Source organism: Canis lupus, chromosome 6 (genome assembly GCF_003254725.2).
Source record: "Canis lupus dingo isolate Sandy chromosome 6, ASM325472v2, whole genome shotgun sequence".
NCBI lineage: Eukaryota > Metazoa > Chordata > Mammalia > Carnivora > Canidae > Canis > Canis lupus.
The window spans coordinates 47731516-47737515 of record NC_064248.1 but is presented as its reverse complement, the minus strand read 5'-3'; positions in this window follow the sequence as shown (position 1 = coordinate 47737515).

The following is a 6000-nucleotide window of genomic DNA, read 5'->3' as shown; positions in this document are numbered from 1 at the left end:
TGACAACTGTTGCAAACCCACACATTCACTGCTGGTCCGTTAGAATTCTTTTCTATATTATATTGTGTTTACTTTCCAAGATCTAAAACACACACAGAGCCATTGGATGCACTGGTATCCACTCTGCCCCCTCGGACATTCCAGCACATCTTGAAGATGCTGCCAGTACCATGGTAGCTGTGGACAAGACTTCCACTCTATTTGGATATGCCCACACTTGTCAAAGGAGCCACTGGACAAATATCTCCAGTCAGGGCTAAAAGCTACACTGTAGACAAGTTCCTGGTGTTGGTTAGCAGGCGGATACAAATGCCTCCCTCCACAACTCACAATTGAACCATAGAATCAAACAACACACTTGCTAGCATGATATTGGAATTTGGGTTGCTGGTGGCTGGCCCGGTGGGACTCCACTTTATGATATATGCCTCTTTGCTGAGAGCCTGAAGGTCAAGCATACAGTAATATCAAAGGGGAAAAGAATGGTTTCCATCCAGAACATTCAGACTGGGAAGCTAGAAACTACTGGGTAGATGGTGCATGGTTTGGTTTCATTCCAGAACAGGCTCTGATGGCTGAGAAGAGAAAAGAAGGAAAATTAAAAAAAAAAAAGGGGGGGGGGGAGCTGTGTCAAAAAAGAAAAAAAAAATGCTGAGATAAACCAAAAGAGAGGAGAGGACTCTTCTCCAGGTGGTGGGTTTGTCTTTACCCTTAACACTGTGGACACTAGAGTTGCTCTCACAAAGGATGTTCAAAGAAAAAAAAAAAATCAGTAAAAAAAGTACAAGACACGTGTAACAGTTAAGATTTTTTTTAATGTCTCCAAAGATATACAAGGCAAATTTGAATGGATTAAACCAAAAAAGAATTCATTGACATTCAGAATGAAAATTCAGATGCAGGATCATCATTAGACACAGCTTTATCTGGTAGTTTAAATAATACCATCAGGAGCCAAGGACTTCTTTTTCTCTTATCTCTGCTTTCCTAGGATAGACTTACTTTTTGTAATACATATGGTACCTACCTACCTACCTACCCCCCCTCCACTACACACTAGCATATCCAAACTAAAAGGTGACTTCAAGGTGTTGCCTTATTGTAGAAAAATCATCACAAACTGATGGTTACCAGAGAGGAAGTGGGTGGGGGTAATGGATGAAAGAGATGATGGGGATTAAAGAGTACACTTATGATGAGCACTGAGTAGTGTATAGAATTGTTGAGTCACTATATTTTACACTTGAAACTAATATAATACTATATGTTAACTATATTGGAATTAAAATTTTAAAAGACCCTAAATGAATGATTGCAGCTCTCAAACGATCATAGCATGATACTGAGAGTAAGAGACTCAGATCCTCTTTCATAGACATAGGAGTAAATGTCACCTAGCTTGTTTTTTACCCTGAATGGCCTACTTCACTTCTGGGGACATTTATTATGGCTAGGGAAATGGGCTGGACTGATTGATTAGAGTAAGTAGGCACTGCTCTGGACCTAACATTGGGATAAATCTCACACAAAATTTAGTAAATTCATTAATTCATTTCTTTTATTTCCATTACTCTTTTGAAAGCGCTCTCGTCAAGGTTACCAAGTACTCCTATATACTCCTATATAACTCCTTGCAGAAGAAAAAGGTTACTGTAAGTATTGTTTAAAATAACATTTAAATTAATCTGGAATATAGTAAAAAATATCATATATTCAATTGAGAAATGTGATTTGATGCCTATTATGTGGCATCACATAAATACATATAAGATAGAGAAGATAGAGAATTACACAAAAGAGACAAAGTTCCTTCCCTCTTGTCCTGAGTTTTACTCAACGAGTCTATAATCAAAAGAACAATACCTCTGCAAATATAAGGACAGGCAATGAAAGGTGTGGTGGAGCATAATAAAACAGGATACCATTTAAAACTATTAGGGGGGCACCTGGGTGGCTCAGTGGTTGAGCGTCCACCTTTGCCTCAGTTCTTGATCCCGGGGTCCTGGGATCAAGTCCTGCATCGGGCTCCCTGCATGCAGCCTGCTTCTCCCTCTGCCTATGTCTCTGCCTCTCTCTGTCTGTCTCTCATGAATAAATAAATAAAATCTGAAAAAAAAAAACTATTAGGGAAGGTGTTTCTGAGGTGGTACAGAAATTGGAACTGGAGGGTATTATGCTGAGTGAAGTAAATCAATCGGAGAAGGACAAACAGTGTATGTTCTCATTCATTTGGGGAATATAAACAATAGTGAAAGGGAATATAAGGGAAGGGAGAAGAAATGTGTAGGAAATATCAGAAAGGGAGACAGAACATAAAGACTCCTAACTCTGGGAAACGAACTAGGGGTGGTGGAAGGGGAGGAGGGCGGGGAGTGGGGGGGAATGGGTGACGGGCACAGAGGGGATAGCACTGGGTGTTATTCTGTATGTTGGTAAATTGAACACCAATAGAAAATAAATTTATTTAAAAAAAAAACCTTTTAATTCTGGGGTGCACAAATTTTTTAAGGAAAAAAGAATAGTAATTGCAGAGCCTTATGGTAGGAGTAAGTTGGGTATTTTAAAGAAACGGCAAAGGAGGTCAGTATGATTAGAGCACAGGAAATAAGGGATAATACTAGAAAAGGGTGCAGATCATTTAATTGCATGGAGGTGATAGTAATTACTTTGGATTTATTCTAAAATTGATTAGGAAGCCACTGGAAATTTGGAACAGAAAAATGACATCATGTGACACACAATTTTTAATTGTTAGTCCAGCTACTCTCTGTAGAATATGCTCTACAAAGTTGTTCAGGAGGGATCAGTTGACATCATCCAAGTAAATGATGATGACCAAACAGAGTGAATTCTGGGCAAGCAATGACTTTCAGTAGGTCTTCGAATATATTTTGATTATACAGTCAATAGGATTTACAAATTAGAATTTCGGTTCTTCCCATAAGCAAATGAGTGAATGTTGATGACATTTATTGAATGAAGTACAACTGAAGATGGAAGCCTATTTTAGATGGTAAAAACAAAGAATTAAATTTTTTGTTCTATTGAGCTTAAAACATGATTATTTTCCAAGTGAATTCATCATGCCATTTATTGGCTATATAAATCTGCAGTTCAAGAGTGAGGTCAGGGATGGTTATGTGCAATTGGGATTCATTAGTGCTGAGATAGTATTTCATGATATCTCATGAAGGCACCTGTAGAATAAGCATAAATGGATGGCAGAGAGGATCACAGACCTAACCTTTATGCTCTCCAAACAATCATCATTTAGAAAAATGTGCAAAAGTTGTCATTGTGACATCTTTTTCTGAAAAACAAAACAAAACAAAACAAAACAAAAAACACCTTTCTTTGAGTATGAGGAGAAGCATCCAGTATGATAGGGAGAAAACTAGGAGAGTGTTTTGTCTTGAAAATTTAATGAAAAAGTATTTGTAGAAGGAGGGAGTAATAAATTTTGAAGAATTATGCTGACTATTCAAATCAAATGAGGACTATCAATTGACAACAAGGTAACTGGTTATATAGGAGTACTTGGTAACCTTGACGAGAGCGCTTTCAAAAGAGTAATGGAAATAAAAGAAATGAATTAATGAATTTACTAAATTTTGTGTGAGATTTATCCCAATGTTAGTTCCAGAGCAGTACCTACTTGCTTTAATCAATCAGTCCAGCCCATTTCCCTAGCCATAATAAATGTCCCCAGAAGTGAAGTAGGCCATTCAGGGTAAAAAATAAGCTAGGTGACATTTACTCCTATGTCTATGAAAGAGGATCTGAGTCTCCTACTCTCAGTATCATGCTATGATCGTTTGAGAGCTGCAATCATTCATTTAGGGTCTTTTAAAATTTTAATTCCAATATAGTTAACATACAGTATTATATTAGTTTCAAGTGTAAAATATAGTGACTCAACAATTCTATACACTACTCAGTGCTCATCATAAGTGTACTCTTTAATCCCCATCATCTCTTTCATCCATTACCCCCACCCACTTCCTCTCTGGTAACCATCAGTTTGTGATGATTTTTCTACAATAAGGCAACACCTTGAAGTCACCTTTTAGTTTGGATATGCTAGTGTGTAGTGGAGGGGGGGTAGGTAGGTAGGTAGGTACCATATGTATTACAAAAAGTTAAGTCTATCCTAGGAAAGCAGAGATAAGAGAAAAAGAAGTCCTTGGCTCCTGATGGTATTATTTAAACTACCAGATAAAGCTGTGTCTAATGATGATCCTGCATCTGAATTTTCATTCTGAATGTCAATGAATTCTTTTTTGGTTTAATCCATTCAAATTTGCCTTGTATATCTTTGGAGACATTAAAAAAAATCTTAACTGTTACACGTGTCTTGTACTTTTTTATTGATTTTTTTTAAGTGTTTTGACACATGATGCTATATTACTTTCAGGTGTACAACATAGTGATTCAACTTCTCTATATGTTATACTGTGCTCACCACAGGTGAGCTACCGTCTGTCCCACAAAACACAAATACAATATCATTGACTATATTCCCTTATGTTGTGCCTTTTGTACCTATGACTTATTCATCTCATAACTGGAAGCTTGTATGTCCCACTCCCCTTTATCCATTTTGCCCATTTTCTCACTGTCCTCCCCTGGAAACCATCAGTTTCTGTATTTACAAGTCTGATTCTATCTTGTTCTGTGTTTTATTGAATCAAACCTATATTAATTTGTTTTTTAAATATTTTGTTAGAGGATAATAATATATTTTTCCATAAAAATAAATGAGAAATGCGAGTTGGCTAGCAGACACCTTAAACATCACACCATGTAAAATTAATCCTAATTCCTGAGGTCTTAAAATGTAAAAAATGTATGTCCTAAAGTCAATCAAATATGTTATATAGTCAACACTTGTCATATACTGTATACTTAAATCATAACATCATTTAAAGAGATCTATTTTTATCCTCATTTAATACATAAGAATACTTCCCTAAGCTTATATAGCTCATACGCAGTAAAGATAATCAAGGATTCCATGAGTTGTGGAGAACATTTTGTGCCTCTTTCTTGTTAGCAAACTAGGTAGGGAATTGGAGAAGGGAAATTGAAAAGGCAGCAAGGAGAACCAAGAGACTGCTTAAATTAATTTAGGCAAATGTGCTCCTTTTGAAATCTATAACTACTTAATGAGATAGGTAAGCTTCAATTATACCTTACTATAAAATGCACTAGTATAAACTGGGGCAGATATTATCAGAGAACAAAAATTTGAAAGAGCATAGTTCAGATGTGGAAGTTTTATTAGCAGAAAATGTGTAGAAAAATCAGGAGCGAAAGGAGGATATAGCAAATTTAGAAAGTTAAAGTGTGAAAAGAAAGGACTGCTGAGATAGTTAAAGTTAGGAACTTTTGATATTCAAAGATGTTTTGTTTGACTAGCTTTTAACCAAATCAATGGTTAGAAACTAGATGACGTTTGCTTCCATTGGGATGAGAAAGATGTTAAAGGACCTTCACACTTGTAATAACTAGAAAAAGTTGATGAGGTAAAATTTATATGGGAAAGGAGAATATTCAAGCATTTTAAGGATTTTGAACACAAGATCTGAGTTGACATTGATACGCGGGTACCTGAAACATCATAGCTCTTCAGTTTATAGTGGGAACAGATGGAGAGAGAGGTAAATGTGAATTTAGTAAAATTATTTTTATAGTGAGTTTCAGTGACTCCACAGAACTACCAACTTATCATTCCCTGTTGTATACATATACAGTTGGGAGTGACATAATTGGCTGTTGGAGGAACCCCTATGTAGAGACATTGGCCAAGAGTGTCATCCACCTCCTCATGTTTCATCATCCCCAAAAGTTCTCTGTGTCTTTTGGAGTCAACGTTCTTACTGCTGCACAAGGCAAATAGTAATAAGCTATGCTTTTAAAAATGTTCCAAATGTTGATATCATTTTAGAATCATATAATGTAATCATAATACTGAGTTTTTGCATATTCTCTCATCCACCT